Below are 18,707 nucleotides of genomic sequence, written 5' to 3'. Positions count from 1 at the left end.
GGCAGGCAGAGAGAGAAGGGGAAGCAGGCTCCCTGCCAAGCAGAGAGCCTGATGTGGGGCTCGATCCCAGGACCCTGAGATCATGACCTGAGCTGAAAGCAGAGGCTTAACCCACTGAGCCAACCAGGCGCCCCTACCCATCTTTCTTATTCAACATTCTACTTAAAGCTCTTAACAGTGGAATAAGACAAAAAGGCAAAAGAAAAAATAGAATAAATTTTTAAATGCAGATTTTTTTTGTCTTTACTCTATTTTTTATTTTTTTAATTAACATGTAATGTATTATTTGTTTCAGGGGTACAGGTCTGTGATTCATCAGTCTTACACAACACCCAGCGCTCACCACAACAAATACCCTTCCCAATGTCCATCGCCCATCCACCCCATCCCTTTCACCCCCCACCCCTTCAGCAACCCTCAGTTTGCTTCCTGAGATTAAGAGTCTCCTCTGGTTTCATCTTGTTTCATTTTTCCCTCTCTTCCCCTATGATCCTCTGCCTCATTTCTTAAATTCTGCATATCAGAGAGATCATATGATAATTGTCTTTCTTTGACTGGCTTATTTTGCTCAGTATAATACCCTCTAGCTCCATCCATGTCATTGCAAATGGCAAGATTTCATTTTTGATGGTTGTGTAATATTCCATTGTATATATATATACCACATCTTCTTTATCCATTCATCTGTCGATAGACATCTGGGCTCTTTCCATAGTTTGGCTATTGTGGACATTGCTGCTATAAACACTGGGGTGCAGGTGCCACTTCGGATCACTGTATTTGTATCTTTGGGGTAAATACAGTGTAATTGCTGGGTCATAGGGTAACTGTATTTTCAACTTTTTGAGGAACCTCCATACTGTTTTCCAGAGTGGCTGTACCAGCTTATGCAGATTTTTTTAAATGAAGAAATAAAACTATCCCTATTTGTAAAGCTCTGTATAAGTAATCCCAAGAAATCTACAAAACAAACAAACAAACCTTCTAAAACCTCCTCCCAGAACTAGTAAGTGAGTTTGGCAAGGTTTCAGAATACAAAGTCAACACTTAAAATATCAATTGCACATATATATATATATATATATATATATATATATATAGACAACAAATTTGTGAAAACCAAAATTTAAAACACAGTACCACTTATGTTTGTGCCAAAGAAAATGAAATACTTAGATATACAGTTGACCTTTGAACAATGCAGGGGCTGGGGTGCTGACCCCTGTGCAGCTGAAAATCTCTGTATAACTTTGACTCCCCAAAAACATAACTACTAATAACCTACCATTGACCAGAAGCCTTGTAATAGCATAAACAGTCCATTAACACATATTTTGTGTATTATGTTATGTGTATCATATACTGTATTCTTACAACAAAGTTAGCTAGAGAAAAGAAAATGTTTTTAAGCAAACCATAAGAGGAAATACATTTACAATACTGTCCTGTAAAATATCCAGATATAAATAGACCCATGCAGTTCAAACCCATGTTGTTCAAGACATAACTATAAGATCTACAAGTGTGTACAAGACCTGTATGCTGAAAATTATAAAATGCTGATGAAAGAAATCAAAGACCTAGATAAATGGAGAAATATGCCATATTTATAGATGGAAAGATCCAAAATAATAAAGATGCCAATTCTCTCCAAATCTATAGGTTTAATGTATTTCCTATCAAGGTGTTTTGTAGACATAGACAAGCTTATTCTAAAATTTATATGGAGGGGTGCCTGAAGTCAGTTAAGTGTCTGTCTTCAGCTCAGGTCCTGATCCTGGGGTCCCAGGATGAAGCCCCGTGTAGTGTAGGGTTCCCTGCTCAGTGGGAAGTGTGCTTCTCCTTCTCCTTTTGCCCCTCCCCTGCTCATGCTCTCTCTCCCTCTCTCAGATAATTAAATCTTAAAAGTAAAATAAAACAAAATAATATTTATATGGAAAGGCACAAACCTTAAGATAGCAATATTAAAATAAAATTTTAAATAAAACATACTTGATTTTTAATTTAAATTTAGTTTTAAGCTAATTTCAAAATATTTAATTAAAAATAAAATGATTTTTTAAAAAGAATAAGTTGGGAGGGATCACTCTACCTGATGAAGTGCTTACTACATAGCTATAGTAATCAAGGTAATTACTGTATTAACATAAATACAGATATAATCAATGGAACAGAATCAAAAACCCATAAATAGACCCACACCAATAACACCCAACTGGTTTTTGACAAGGATGCAAAAACAATCCAAGGGAGGAACCATAGCCGTTTCTTCTTTTTTTTTTTTTTTAAGATTTTACTTATTTATTTGACAGAGAGAGATCACAAGTAGGCAGAGAGAGAGGGGTAAGCAGGCTCCCCGCTGAGCAGAGAGCCCGATGTGGGGTTCGATCCCAGGACCCTGAGATCATGACCCAAGCCGAGGGCAGAGGCTTAACCCACTGAACCACCCAGGCGCCCCAACCATAGCCTTTTCAACAAATGGTGCTGGAGCAACTGGATATCTACAAGCAAAACAAAACAAAACAAAACAAAACAAAAACCCCTTAACCTGAACCACAAACCTTGTACAATTAACTGAAAATGGATCATGGAGTTAATGTAAAATGTAAAACTGTTTTAGAAACAAGCTTTTAGAATCAGAACATAGGAAAAAAATCTTTGAGACCTAGGACTCAATAAAAGTTCTTAAACTTGACACCAAAAGCACAATCCTTAAAAAGAAAAATTGATGATTGGACTTTATCAAAATTAAAGACAGTTTCCATTGAAAGATTCTGTTAAAAAGATGAAAGATGGGGTGCCTGGGTGGCTCAGTCATTAAGCGTCTGCCTTTGGCTCAGGTCATGATCCTAGGGTCCTGGGATTGAGTCCCGCATCCCGCTTGGCGGGAAGCCTGCTTCTCCCACTCCTTCTGCTTGTGTTCCCTCTTTTGCTGTGTCTCTTTCTGTCAAATAAATAAATAAAATCTTTTTAAAAACTAAATAAAGTATAACTATCCAAAATACCTAGTATAATTTTTTTAAAAAACAAAAAAAAGGGATGCCTGGCTAGCTCAGTTGGTTAAGCGGCTGCCTTCAGCTCACATCATGATCCCAGCATTCTGGGATCGAGTCCCACATCAGGCTCCTGCTTCTCCCTCTGCCTCTGCCTGCTACTCTGCCTGTGCTCGCTCGCTCTCTCTCTCTGATGAATAAATAAATAAAATCTTAAAAAAAAAGATGAAAAGACTTGTTACAGACTGGGAGAAAATATTTGCCAGCCCCATATCCGACCAAGGCCTTCTATCTAGTATATATAAAAACCTCTTAGAGCACAACAATAAAAAGGAAACAATCCACCTAGGAATGGCAAAAGACATAAACACACATTTCACCAAAAAGGAAATATAGATGGTAAGCAAGTCTCTGGAAAAATGTTCAACATCACTGGCCATTAGAGAAATGTAAATTAAGACCAACATGTGCTATCACCAGGCACCTGTTAGGACAGTTGAAATAACAAAATAGTGATAAATACCAAACGCGGGTGAGGACACAGAGAAACTGGATCTCCATACATTGCTGGTGTGAATGTAGGATGGTACAGCCGGTTTGGAGAAGGGGTGGTGATAGAATGAATACAAAGAGGTAACATGAAGGCGTTCTTCGCTGGTGATGGACCAGTTCTGGATCTTGACTGTGATAGCGGCATAAAACTACACACACACACACACACACACACACACATACACACAAATGCAGGGTTTTTTAATGGTAAAAACTGAATGAGGTCTATATTCTAACTAACAGTAATATACCAATGTCAGTTTCCCAGTTTTGATAGTATACTGTAGCTAGGTAAGGTGTCACCATTGGGAGAAGCTGGATGAGGCTGAGGTTATCCTATTTTTGTAATTTCCTGCAAGTCTATACTTATTTTAAAATAAAAAAAAATTTTAAGAAATCTATTGCCCCTCCCCAAAAGTCTGCCCCTTCTGACCATTAGGCTGGGCTTCCTGGGACCTAAGCTGGCCAGTCGGCATCAGCCTCCCTCTTAGGCACAATATTTGGATAAAGGGAGATCACATTACACAAGTCAGCCAATCAGAGTTCCCCTTGGGACCTTTCTTGCCTACCGAGGAAGAAAACATGAGGAGCCCTGATAATGCAATTTGAGCCCCTAGATCCAGCTGTGTCTCAAAGCATAGAACACTGCATTTCCCAATTGTGCAAGTTAATAAATTCCTCTAAAAACATCGGTGTGTGATAGGGAGGATCCAAAAGGCCAGCAGTCATAATAATTACTAACTACAGTTTTTGCCTTGTTTCTGTTTCCTTCTATCAAGTCACTCTGAGTCTCTGAAAACATGGGCTAGAAATTGAGCCACATCCATTAAAGAGCTTAGATGGAAATAATGATGGTGCAGTTAGCATCCATGTAATGTTTGAGTGTAGAAATTTTCTGTGAATGCCTGAAATTATACCACAAAGAAATCTACCTACCCTGTGCAGATAATGGGCCCCTCTGCCAATGAAATTCATTTCTGCTTAAGTTGAATGCAATAAGCACATAACACAAGGAAGCAGATGGAAGATCAGAGTCAGAAGTTAAGTCAACCTTCCCGGGTGTCAAGGAAGAGAATTCTAGAGAAATATAAAACAGATCTGAATCAAGTAAAAGGTGTCTAACTAGAGAAAAATATCCATATGTCAGATTATTATCTTGTGACAACAAGGCAGCCTCAGTTGCCTAGGTGACTCCCACAGGAAGATGTTAGCCATGTGGCTTTCTTTATAATCTGGCAGGATAAGCTATTATCTCCAGGGTCTGACATCAGGAGCTTCATATAAATGGGCCCTTGTTTGCCATCTTCCAGAGCATGGCAACATAAGTTCAATTAAGACAAGCCAGAGCCGAGGGGTGCCTGGGTGGCTCGGTGATTAAGCATCAGCCTTTAGCTCGGGTCATGCTCCTGGGGTCCTGGGATCGAGTCCCACATGAGGCTCCCTGCTGCTTCTCCCTCTCCCACTCCCCCTGCTTTTGTTCCCTCTCTCGCTGCCTCTCCCTCTGTCAAATAAATAAATAAAATCCTAAAAAAAAAAGACATGCCAGAGCCTAGAAGTAGACTCACTAAACCCTTCTCACAATGGAACTGGCTCACCTTCAGATGTGCAGACCAGGCGAATATAATGCCGAGGAGTTGTGGCAGCAAATGGCAGAGGGCAGTCCAGGTCAGTAGTTAGGTGAGTTGGGTGAGGTGGCAGAGAAAGCTCCAATTTGAAGTGCCAAGCATTCTACCTAGCTCTCAGGGTATAGTTGCAGAGTTCAAGGAGCAGGCTACATATGGATGTGACTCTTGGAAGTCTAAGCAGGTTGTCAGTCAGACTTGGGGGCATCTTACAACAGGGGGCAAGACAATGGGTACTGGACAGGCTATGGTAACCAAAACTTGATTCCATGGTAGTCAGTTTTGGAAAGGTATTAGGACATACTGGAAAGAAATAAGCACAGAGCTCTAATCTGAATTAATCCAGGGGAAGGGATATACCATCATGACAGATACTCAGGCTGAAGAAACAGAACAGAAGCCCAGTTCTGTGAAATGGGCTAAAAAGACCCAGAAATCAATTTAGAAGCAAGCAGAGAGGCGCCTGGGTGGCTCAGTCGGCTGGGTGTCTGCCTTCGGCTCAGGTCATGATCCCGGGATCCTGGGACCTTGCTCCAGGTTGGGCTCCTGCTCAGCGGGGAGTCTGCTTCTCCCTCTCCCTCTGCCTGCTGCTCCCCCTGCTTGTGCTCCCTCTCACTCTGTCAAATAAATAAATAAAATCTTAAAAAAATAAAGAAGCAAGAACTCCCAAAATTTCCACTGAGAACAGATAGCATTTGTAGAGAATGAGGCAAGATTTAGCTTCTAGGTGGAAACTGAGGGGCCTCTTTTGGGGAAAAAAAAAAGGGTACTGTGACTGGGAACCCAGCTAGGAACGTCATGTTACCATCCTGAAACCTCCCTCAGGTCTATGTGTGCCACTCTTAAAGCTGGATTTCGTTTTTAGCAAAGGGCTATTCCATTCCTTTTAAGAAAGTTTTCTATTAGTATAGTGTCATAATTTAAATGGTTATCAGCCATTTATACCTTAGTATGAATTTGCTTACATTTTTCCTTCCTGAAAGCAGGTTTTGATGGAAATTGGAAGAAATTATTCATATAGCAGAGTCTTACTGAGAGGCTATGAGCCAGGCAATGTGCTATGCACTAGGAATACAACGATGAGGCAAAGCACATGTGCTTCATCTCTGAAGAATTTTATAAGCTTCTATATTAAAGTTGGGAAGGAAGCCACTAAAGGAAAAAATATGTGCAGGAGGAAAGTTGGGTTGACTATAAACAAATATTTTCTTATTTTCCAGTGTTTCCAAGTATGACTCATTTCTCCATGGAAATCCCACAAATGAGCCTTGCCATTTTTTCACAGCCCTTAGCCCAACATCCCTAATTCTTCAAATAGCATCAGGGCTTCTGGGTCCATGCTTACAGTCAGGAGCAGAGATGCTGGGAAGATCATTTTGTTCCACCTACTTGGATTTATTGACAAGGAAAACCCAGTCCAAAGAGATAAAGCAACCAGAAGAAATCATGAAGGGAGTTCATGACAGAAGCTCATGGATTTCCCAAAGCCTCTCCTTAGAACCTTCTCAACTGCATCACAGCATCTCCTGACAATAAGCCAGGAATGCTGTAATGACAGACAAACCCCAGATCACTTGTTTTCCGATGTCTACCACATACACTTCAAACCCTTTGGCCTGGCTTTCAAAGCCTTCCACTCTCTCTGGTCTACATGACTGCACTACTTGATCTTTCATTACTCATCTACTTCAATTATTTGACTCTTATATCATCTGTGCTTTCCTATTTCCATGCCCTTGCTTATGCTCTCCTCTCCCCCAGATGTCCTGCTACCACCATCTCCATGCAAAGAATTCGTACCAATTCTTCAGTGCATCCCATTCAGAAAGACATCCACAATCTCACCCACCAGCAAAGATCTCTAACTATCTTTGTGCTTGTACCATTCCAACGGCTCTTACCACATAGTACCTCAGATGTATGTTTTTTTTTAAAGGGGTTGGAGCAGAGCCAAAGAGCAAGAGTCCCTGATACTTTTTTTTAAAGATTTTATTTATTTATTTGACAGAGAGAGAGATATCACAAGTAGGCAGAGAGGCAGGCAGAGAGAGGGGGAAGCAGGCTCACTGCCGAGCAGAGAGCCCGATGCGGGGCTCGATCCCAGGACCCTGAGATCATGACCTGAGCTGAAGGCAGAGGCTTAACCCACTGAGCCACCCAGGCACCCCACCTCAGATGTATTTTGTTAACTGTCTTATCTGTCCTAATGAAAGACAGGGACTCTAATGCATATCTGGAACTCCTCCAGCATGCCCAGCATGGTAAATTCCGGGCCTCAAAGATATCTGATAAATGAATGAATGAATGAATTGAACTGAATTGAATTGAACTGAATTAACTTGAATTCCTGTGGTTGACCAAAAGGTGGAGATCAAATCACAGCAATGCTGTTTTAAAGTTTAGCCAGGCTGGGACAGACTAGATAGGCAAGAGAAGGAGAAACTAGAAAGAGGCTGCAGAGGAACCAATTAAGGGACCTGTGATTATCATGGAATGAGGAGGTAAAAGTAGAGATCCAGATGGTAGAACTGGAACTGGACAGGAAATAGCAAACTAGAAACACATTGCATGCAAGTCAAAACATGAGGCCTGGAAGAGATAAAGAATAGGGTTTTAATTTGGGAGACAAAACATGGAGGTGCCCTAGACACAAATAAGCAGACAGCAATTGCCAAACTGTTTCGCGCTTTTCTCCATTTTTTTGGTAGCTTTATGGTTTTATTAACACAAATATGACATGCACATGAGCTGTCCATTCATTTCTTCACTGCGCAGCCTGGCATTGGGATTGGTGATGCTGATGGACAGCTGGGCTGCTCTTTCTACAGTGGCTTGGCGGTTCTTGGAGGAGACATTGTGAGCAGCCTCGGCACAGTAAGATTTGCTGCACGTCAGCAGCACCTGAGATAGATTAGGAACTTCTGGAAGCCACTGGGCAGTGCGTGCTCTGCTTTCTTGTTGCTTCTGTAACCGATGTTGGGCATCAAGGTCAGGCCCTTGATTCTTCTGTGCACCCTATTGTCAATGCCTCTGGGTTTCCACCAGTTGTGCTTAATTTTGACCTTAATTTTGATCAGTCTGACAGGTGCCGGATGAACTCTTTGGTCCTCTTTTTGTTGTTGTTGTTGTTGTTGTAAGTTTGAGCCCCATGTTGAGTGTAGAGATTACTTAAAAATAAAATCTCTTAAAAATAGATTTTATTTATATATTTATTTGACAGAGAGAGAGAGATCACAAGTAGGTAGAGAGGGAGGCAGAGGTGGGGGGGGAAGCAGGCTCCCCATTGAGCAGAGAGCCCAATGCAGGGCTCTATCCCAGGACCCTGAGATCATGCTTGGTCCTCTTTTTAATGATCTTGGGCTTCACAAGGGTTCTGAGGGCGGCCATGATACCAAGTAGGAGACGGCTGCCATCTCCACAGGCAGCACAAAGGAAGAGACTGCTTTCCTCCTTTTTGATTAAAGTTGTAAGATTAGCTAATAATTATTCATTTTTTAAAATTTGTTGAAAGGTCTTGGAAATCTCTGAGGCACAGAAATTCAGGCTGTGTCCCCAGGAACCCTGCCCCGCACCTCCTCTCTCCCCACACCAATGTTCTGTGGAGACACTTTTCCAAAGAAGACATCCAGATAGCCAACAGACACATGAAAAAATGTTCCATATCACTCATCATGAGGGAGATACAAATCAAAACCACAATGCTATGCCACCTCAGAGCAGTCAGAATGGCTAAAATTAACCAGTCAGGAAGCAACAGATGTTGGCCAGGATGCGGACAAAGGGGAACCCTCTTCCACTGTTGGTGGGAATGCAAGCTGGTGCAGCCACTCTGGAAAACAGTATGGAGGTTCCTCAAAAAGTTAAAAATAGGGGCGCCTGGGTGGCTCAGTGGGTTAAGCCTCTGCCTTCGGCTCGGGTCATGATCCTGGAGTCCTGGGATCGAGCCCCGCATAGGGCTCTCTGCTTGGCGGGGAGCCTGCTTCCCCCTCTCTCTCTGACTGCCTCTCTGCCTGCTTGTGATCTCTGTCTGTCAAATAAATAAAATCTTTCAAAAAAAAATTTTTTTTAAGTTAAAAATAGAGTTACCCTAAAAGTCAGCAATTACACTACTAGATATTTATCCAAAGGATACAAACAGAGTGATCTGAAGGGGCACATGCACCCCAATGTTTATAGCAGCAATGTCCACAATAGCCAAACTATAGAAGGAGCCCAGATGTCCACTGACTGATGAATGGATAAAGAAGATGTGGTATGTGGCGGGGGGGTGTGGGTGTGTATGTCTGTATATTATATTCCATTACATATATGGTATATATGTATAGAGGTGGTATATGGAATATATATACATATAAATACACACATGGGGCGCCTGGGTGGCTCAGTGGGTTAAAGCCTCTGCCTTTGGCTCAGGTCATGATCTCAGGGTCCTGGGATCAGGCCCCACATCAGGCTCTCTGCTCGGCAGGGAGCCTGCTTCCCCCTCTCTCTCTACCTGCCTCTCTGCCTGCTTGTGGCCTCTCTGCCTACTTGTGATCTCTCTCTCTGTCAAATAAATAAATAAAATCTTAAAAAAAATAAAAATAAATACACAAACACACATACAATGGAATATTACTCAGCCATCAAAAGAATGAAATCTTGCCATTTGTGTGATGTAGATGAAAACTAGAGTGTATTATGTTAAGCAAAATATGTTAGAGAAAGACAAATATCATATGATTTCATTCATATGTGGAATTTAAGAAACAAAAGTGATGAACACAAGGGAAGGGAAGGAAGAAATAAAATAAGATAACAAACAAGACAGAGGCAAACCATAAGAGACCCTTAACTCTAGGGAACAAACTGGGTTGCTGGAAGGGAGGTCGGTGGGGGGATGGGGTAAATGGGTGATGGGCACTTGTTGTAATGAGTGCTGGATGTTCTATGCAAGTGATGAATCACTAAATTCTACCCCTGAAACTAATAACACACTATATGTTAACTAACTTGAATATAAATAAAATCCAAAAATAGTAAAAAAAAAAAATAGCCCAAAGGTAGGTGCACACCAAATGGCCAATAACTGATGAATGGATAAACCAAATGTGGTTTATCTATGCAATGGAATATTATTCAGCCTTAAAAAAGAATGGAGTACTGATACATGCTAAAAAGTGGTGAACCTTGAAAGCATTATGAGAGAAACCAGTCACAAAAATCACAACTTGTATGATATCCCATTTATATGAAATGTTCAGAAGAGGCAAGTCCATAGAGACAGAAAGTAGATTAGTGGTTGCCTGGGGTGGTGGGGAATAAGGGCTGACTTCTAATAGGCATGAAGTTTCTTTCAGCGTGGACAAAATTGGTCTAAAATTAGATTGCAGTAACAGTTGCCTGACCTTGTAAATACATTTAAAAACCACTTTTCAAAGGTGAATTGTGTGGTATGTGCATTATATCTTAGTAAAGCTGTCTTTTTTATTTTCCAATTTAAGTTTTTAGAACCTTTTACTCTAGGGCAGTGGTTCTCAGTGGACAGCAAGGGGATGATTTTGTCCCCCAGGTGCCATTCGGCAATATCTAGAGACAGTTTTGATTGCTCACAACCAGGGGAGGTGCTCCTGGCCTCTGGTGGCTAGAGGTTGGGGATGCTACTAACATCCTACAAAGTACAGGACAAGGCCCCACAACAAGGAAATATCCGGCCCCAAATGTCAATAGAGACTTGGCTGAGACACCCCGATCAAGGGTATAAGTGCTTTAAAATAAAAATGACCGGGGGCACCTGGGAGTCTCGGTCATTAAGCATCTGCCTTTGGCTCAGAGTAGGATCCCAGAGTCCCAGGATGGAGTCCCACATCGCGCTCCCTGCTCAGCAGGGAGTCAGCTTCCCACTCTGACCTTCACCCTACTTGTGCTCACTCTCTCTCTCTCTTTCACTTGTGCACGTGTGCATGTGTGCATGTGTGTGCACACGCATGCTCTCAAATAAATAAAATCCTTAAAAATATAATTAAATTAAAATAACTGTTCCTAATACTCTCATCGGGGTTTGTTGTTGTTGCTCTTTTATGGCATTTGTTACCGACCCTCACCCCCATATACCTGTGGGGCTCAGGAGTTGCCTTACATGTTTTGCAACTGGCCTCTCAGGGGTAAAGCAGCCATTAGGATGCATGAATTCATGTTTATAGCAGTGATCAGCTTCTCCCCTCTCATAATGGTTGGAAACCTCTTCAGGATTAGTCAGGGCTCTTGAAAATAGTTATGCAACAGTTTTTCAAGATAGTTATGGTTCTACAAAATGGAGATCTTAACATTCTAACTAAAGTACCTAATTTAGAAAGTAAAGAAACATCCCTATGTTATAGTCTAGAGAAGTTAAATCTATGCTTTCAAAAGAGACCTTACATGAAATGCATGCATGAGTCAGCAAGTGTATTTAGTGATATATATTCATACAAAAGATGCATTATAAAGCTAGGGGAAGTGGCGAGGCTGGGCAAGTTATTCACCAAATGAAGGCGAGTGCCTATGGAAAAATTTTGTGACAGGCAAGTTAAAGAAAGCTGAGGAAAGCCACAGGGCCAGCCCTCTACAGGCACACCTTGTTTTTTTATTTGTTTGATTGTTTTTAAAGATTTTATTTAATTATTTATTTGACAGAGAGAGAAAGACCGCGAGAGAGGGAACACAAGCAGCGGGGAGCTGGAGAAGGAGAAGCAGACTTCCCGCTGAGCAGGAAGCCTGATGTGGGGGCTCGATCCCAGGATACTGGGATCATGACCTGAGCCTAACGCAGACGCTTAACCACTGAGCCACCCGGGGGCCCCTGTTTGTTTGTTTTTTAAAGATCTTATTTATTTATTTATTTATTTATCTGTGAGAGAGAGAGAGCACGCACGAGCAGGGGGAAGGGCAGAGAGAGGGCGAAAGCAGATTCCCCACTGAGCAGGGAGCTGGTCGCAGGGCTTGATCCCAGGACCCTGAGATCATGACCGGAGCTGAAAGCAGACACCTAACCAACTGAGCCACCCAGGAGCCTCTGGGCATACCTTATTCTATTGCACTTTGCAGTGCTTCGCAAATACATACAACATTGGGAGGCTGGAAGGAAACGTTTGTTTTCAGGAGTCAGCCTCCCTTCCCTGTTTTACTGGTTTCCCTCAGGGACACTTCTCATATGCCTAGAAGTCTTGTTCTTTTCACCTTACCCCTATCACACTTCTAACAAAACCACTTCTCCAAAAACAAAGTTCTGACATGATCTTCACCTGGATGGTTGATAATGTCTAAATTTTACATAGCCCAAGGGTGTGTGTGTGTTATAAATGTTATCAGAGCCTTTAGCCAAAGGAATGAGAGTGTAAAATTGGAAACTTGAGACTTGCTAGATAGGGCTATGGAATTAGCACATCACAGCAACAACAAGGATAAATCTAAAAATAATTATGCTGAGGGAACGAAGCCAGATGAGAAAGAATATATACGGTATGATCCCATTTATATAAAATTCTAGGAAATACAAACAAAGAGCAGACAGTGGTTTCATGGGGATGGGACAGTAGGAGCAAAGGCTGGGAGGGAGGAATTCCAAAGGAGGATAAGGAAACTATTGGGGGAGATGCATACGTTCACTATCTCGATTGTAGAGATGGTTTCGCAGGTGTATGTATATGCCAAAACTCATCAAATCACCTATACTTTAGGGGCACCTGGGTGGCTCACTTAGGCATCTGCCTTTGGCTCAGGTCATGATCCAATGTCCTGGGATAGACTCCCTCATTGGGCTCCTTGCTCAGCTGGATGCCTGCTACTCCCACTCCCTATGCCACTCTCCTTGCTTGTGCCCTCTGTGGGTGTGTGTGTGTCAAATAAATACATAAAACCTTTTCAAAAAATGAATAACTGAATGAAAAGGAGATGGTTTACGGTGAATTAGCTAGGCTAATGCCTCCCGGTGCAGCCAATACCCCTCCTCTGGGAAGTCAATACTGCCCCCCTCGACCGCTTGGTTATTCATCTTGAGACCCTGTGCGCAAACCCATTTCAAGGACCGGCTCAAAAGCACCAACCAAATCTGTCCTCCCAGAGCCCTGGTTGTGGAAATGATCAAACGGTGACCTCAGAGTGCTGGCTTGCGATGGGTTATCCCTACAGGAGGGGGAGAGGGTGACAGATGCCTCTTTTCCTCCCCACAACCATACCAAATGGGAGCCTGGCATGTTGCCAGTGGGTCGAGGCTTTAGGGACGTCACTGGGATACCAGCACCCCCTTCCTGTGTGGCTGCCGATTCTGCAATTTGTTCAATGCTATGCTCTAAGCTGCACAAAATCTCTTTTCTTTTGCGTGCCAGCCTCCCACCTATTTCAAGTGTCTTGAGGCTTTGGCAAGAAGCAACTGGAACCAGAAGTTCCTGCTTTACTGCGGGCTCTGAAACAGCAGCCCAGCTCTCAGCCCGAGGGTTCATCAGAGGGTCCCTGACTGAATCCAAGAGCAGGTGTCACAGAGGTCTCTTCTCCTCACCTCAAAAAGGCTTCTCTTCTCAGAAACCAGAGATCTCTGAAGGTTGGGACACAGTCCAATGCCCAGATCAAACAGTCAGGAGGGAAGCTGAATTTTTTACTTCCTCAGCTGGGCTTACGTAAAGCTGCAAAGTCTGGTTCTCAGTCCCGGACCCTGTATCCACCCTCCTCAAAGTGAAATAGTGTCATCTCTGAAATTCTCCTTAACTCTGCGGTTCTCACTCTGCAACCGTGATAACTTCAGTTAAATCGGTTCACACTCCATAACAGTCTTTGTGAATAATTGTAGCTGCTGTGAAACAGGAAGCTTTTTATGGAGGGAAAAGCTCCAACTTGGATGTTAATGAAGTTATGTCAAAATAAAACCCCAAATGTTTATTATAGGCGGGGATGATCAGTCCTCACTTACGCATTGTGTACCTACTGTGTACCCAGCTCGGTGTCGCACTGCTCCCAGAGGGATGCCAAAAAAAAGAGGGGGGTGTCAACCCTTTTTCTTGCTTTAAGAGATCCCAAACTCTAGCACGAATGAAAGGATGAAGGAGTTTAGGAATTTAGGAAGCATAAGAAGAGTAGGTTGTTCCATTCACACTGCGAAGGGCCAAGATGATCAGAGAGACAGATGATCAGAGTGACTCAAGAGCTAATCCGCAGGCAAGTTTACAGGACTGGGTGTGGAGCCTCTTCTTTGGGGCAAGTCAGGTACGAGGCCAAAGTCAATGATGAATTACCAGATAGAACAGCACAAATGATCACTGTCAGGAATGACAGACGTGATAGCACTATTGGTTCTATGGGTATTAGAAGGATGACTAAGGAAATATGAACAACTTTGCACTAATAAATCTGACAATTTAGATAAAATGGACAATTTCATCAAAAGAAAAAATTACCCAAGCTCACTCAAAAAGGAATAGGTAACTACATAGCTTCATTGGCGAATTCTACTAAATACTTAAGGGGAGGGGGCGGCTGGCTGGCTCAGTGCGGAAGAGCAAGGGACTCTTGATCTTGGGGTCATAAGTTCAAGGTCCACCTTGGGTATAGAGATAACTTAAAAATAATAAAATCTTGGGGCACCTGGGTGGCTTAGTGGGTTAAGCCTCTGCCTTCGGCTCAGGTCGTGATCCCAGGGTCCTGGGATCGAGCCCCGAATTGGGCTCTCTGCTCAGCAGGGAGCCTGCTTCCCCTTCTCTCTCTGCCTGCCTCTCTGCCTACTTGTGATCTCTCTCTCTCTCTCTCTGTCAAATAAATAAATAAATAAATAAATAATCTTTTAAAAATAATAAAATTTTTAAAAAAGAAATAACTAGATGGCTTCACTGGCAAATTCTACCACATACTTAAGGGGGAAAATACCAATTCTACGTAGATTCTTTAAAACTGAAGAGGAGAAAATACTTCCCAACTCATTCTATGAGGCTGGCATTACACCCTGACACAAAAATCAGATGAAGACATTAGACAAGAAAACTACAGACCCATGTTTTTGTAATCACAGACACAAAATTTTAAAATTTTAGCATACCAAAAAATAAATAAATAAATAAATAAATAAATAAAAATTTTAGCATACCAAATACAACACTATAGTAAGAGGATAACACATCATGAGAGGCTGGTTTAACATCTGAAAACCTATGCTCTTTCGCCATGCTAACAAACGAAAAGAAAAAAAATGATATGATCATTTCAACAGAGGTAGAAGAAAGCATTTTAAAAACTTCAGCATTGATTTCTGATAAAACCTCTCAGCAAACAAGGGACAGAAGAAACATTACTCAGCCTGATAACAGACGTCTGTGGAAAATCACAGCTAACACCATACTTAATGGTGAAAGACTGAATGCTTTCTCTCCGACCTCAGAAACAGGACAGGGATTTCCACTCTCATCACTTTTATTCAATACTGTACTAGAAGTCGGAGCCACTGCGGTCAGGTAAGATAAAGAAATAAAAGGCATCCATATTGGAAAATAAAAAGTAAAAAGTTATTATGATCACCTATATGACCATCCATGTAGCAAATACAATAGAAGCTATAAAAAAAAAAAGCTAACGAAATGAAAAATTCTAAACAAAATTTTGGAAAATTGGAAAATGAAATTAAGAAAACAATTCTACTCACAGTAGCATCAAAAATAGGAAATACTCAGGTATAACTCTGACAAAAGATATGTAAAACTTAGACACAGAAAACTACAAAACATTGCTGAGAAAAATGAAAGACATAAATAAGTAGCCAGGTATACCATGTTTATAGATCAGAAGACTCAGTATTGTTAAGATATTAATTTACCCAGACTGGTCTATAGATTCAACACAATCCACTCAAAATCCCAGCAGGGTGTGTTGGCTTTTGGCTTTGGGGTCTGTCCGGGCAGCTATTAACAGTCCTGTTCCTATGCATTCTCCAGAAGAGGAGTATAATGTGGGGATTTCACTTTTTTATTTTTAAAGATTTTATTTATTTATTTATTTGACAGAGAGAGACACAGCAAGACAGGGAACACAAGCAGAGGGAGTGGGAGAGGGAGAAGCAGGCTTCCCACTGAGCAGGGAGCCCAATGCAGGGCTTGATCCCAGGACCCTGAGATCATGACCTGAGCTGAAAGCAGATGCTTAACCACTGAGCCACCCAGCGCCCCAGTGTGGGGGTCTTAGAGCCATGTTAGAGTCCATAGGGCAGACAGTAGTAAGTAGAGGCAGTTACATAAATAATGGCTTTTCAGCAGTCACTCTGATATAGAAAGAGAGAGATCAGAGTGGAATTCTAAGAAAGGCTAATAACAAGCACCACACTGGGGTCATGGCCCACAGCAGCTAGCCTGACCTGGTCTACTTCAAGGGCTGGAATGGAGGACCTGAGAGGAGAGTGAGTCAGCTCCAGCCAAACTTCTTGCCAAGTTGAGTTCTGACTCTTGTATTCCAAGGCAATTTCAGACAAGTAACAGATGTAAACAGACTCTTTTCCCAGTCTGCCCTTGGCCTAGAGAAATGAGCTTCTGGTAAATGACAGCATTCTGATTAAAACAAACAGGATGCATTCAGAAATCTTGACAGAAAGAAAACAAAATTGTATACTTAAGGCTGGGCAGATGGAGCCCTTCCTCTGTGTCATGACCCATATTAACACAACCAGAGAAAGTTATCTGGAAGAATACACTCTCTGTGAGTTATCAATTTGATCAAGAGTTAGGTTCCTTCGCATATGCTCGCGTTCACTTTTAGAGTTTGCTTTTTTGTCCCATACTTTCACTTTACTTTTATTTCTGACTATATAGCCACCCCCACTTTATTATGCATCACAAGAGGAAATGTTGGAAATATAATGTTGTGAAGACAAGCGTTTGTTGTTGCATTTAGATAAAATTAATGTGGTAGGCAACGCTCTCAGGTCCCCTCCTTCTTCCGGAGCTTTATATTATCGCTCAATAAACTTTGCTGTCCACCAAAAAAAATTAATATTTAGCTTTAAAACTAGATTGCAGGGATGCCTGGGTGGCTCAGTGGGTTAAGCGTCTGCCTTTGGCTCCAGCCATGATCCTAGGGTCCTGGGATCCAGTCCCACACTGGGTTCCTTGCTCAGCGGGGAGCCTGCTTTCTCCCTCTGTCTGCTGCTCCCCCTGCTTGTTCTCCCTCTCTCTCTGACAAATAAATAAGTAAAATCTTTTTAAAAAATAATACTGGATTGCAGTGTGGTTTCAAGATAAACCTGGTTTCAGGTCCTTAATGTAGTTCTGGAATTAACAGCAAAAGGAAAACCCACAGGGGGGATATTCAATCCCGAAAGTACCAACTGCTGAGGGCTGGGGCTCCTCTAAGGAGCCCTGTTCTGTGGTCCTGGAGTTAGGGGTAGTCGACCAGGCAGGATTTCTGCTTAATATAGTGAGTTCTGTGAAATTTCTCTAAATCCCAGATCCGATGATGCAACTTTAGCAGTGGAGAGAACGAATGAATGGAAGCGCTGCAAGAAAGAGTGCGAGGAAACGCGCACCTGCTGGGCTTGTGACTGCGTTTAGGATGAGCGGGGAACACACGAAGTCAGCTCCCAACACCGTTGCACTAAGAGGCAGAGCATGGCCATGAGCCAGTAATCTCTGAATTTGGCTTCAGGAGTACCACTTTCAGTCCCTTTGACAAGTTAACACACTGATGCACGGAGACGGGATTCGAACTTGCTCACCATCACGAAAGCCCCACTACCACGGCCTCGAACTCCTGTCAAGCATCCACCGCACCTGCGCCCAGTGGAGCTGGGCGCGTGACCGGGGCGGGGCTGACGTCCCTTCTGCGCACCGGATAACCATGGGATTGGCGAAAGCTCGGGCTGACCAATGAGATCCCAAAACGAGCCTTGGGGCCCGCTCCCTTCTCCTGGGATCCAATCGCTAGGCCCTGCACGCGCAAACCACCGATTCAAAGTCAAGGAACCAAGAAGGGCGGGGCCGAAGAAGCTGCGACGCAAGCCTGGGAAAGGTGGGGGTCTCGGTCGTATAACGGGTGCTTACCTGGGACTTGGCTGGGAACTGGGAGAATGAGCGGGGGCTGCGGACGGTCAAGGAAGTGCCACTCCTGCCTCCATCGGGGGCTTGTGCGCAATCCCCTTGTGCGGGGGTGGTAGCAGCCCTTAGGGCCTCTCCAACCCAAACAATGGTTTGTTCCAGAATAGATGCCCCCTACCCAGTGGTACCTCCCAGATCTGACTGTTCCATCTCTACCTCCTGAAGGGGTATTACCTGGGAGGACGGTTCCAACTTGGACTGTTCCTCCCTACCTCCTGTAGTCCCCCTAGTGGTGTGATCAAGGAAGCTTCTTTGCAGATATCGCGTGAACCATCCTCCTCACCCCCCCACCCAGCCCCCCGCTCTGCAGTGGACCCTTCCATTCCGGTCTCCCCGTGACACATACACACCGCCCACGGACGTCCCCAGATGGACCGGCCCTGGCCCTGACCCTGAAGATCTCGCAGAGGCAAAGGCCAGAGAATCCAACCACCCGCCTCAAAGTTCCCACTCCAGGAGCG

General features: G+C 43.0%; 1 protein-coding gene across 3 annotated transcripts in view; it reads right to left on the bottom strand.

The window, feature by feature from the left end:
* The window catches only part of PAGE4 (PAGE family member 4), a 128,612-nt gene extending 110,164 nt beyond the window's left edge, over positions 1-18,448 (bottom strand). For 2 of the 3 annotated variants that reach the window (XM_032842998.1, XM_032843003.1), the window contains exon 1: positions 18,193-18,342. The gene's annotated coding sequence lies outside the window, so the exon portion shown is untranslated. Of the gene's footprint in view, positions 1-18,192 lie in introns of all 3 variants that reach the window. The other variant, XM_032843004.1, reaches the window with a different exon arrangement.
* Positions 18,449-18,707: the final 259 nt, after the last annotated feature.

The sequence above is a fragment of the Lontra canadensis genome, unplaced genomic scaffold (genome assembly GCF_010015895.1).
Source record: "Lontra canadensis isolate GAN:19392208 unplaced genomic scaffold, GSC_riverotter_1.0 scaffold134, whole genome shotgun sequence".
NCBI classification, from domain to species: domain Eukaryota; kingdom Metazoa; phylum Chordata; class Mammalia; order Carnivora; family Mustelidae; genus Lontra; species Lontra canadensis.
This window is presented reverse-complemented; position numbering and strand designations above follow the sequence as displayed.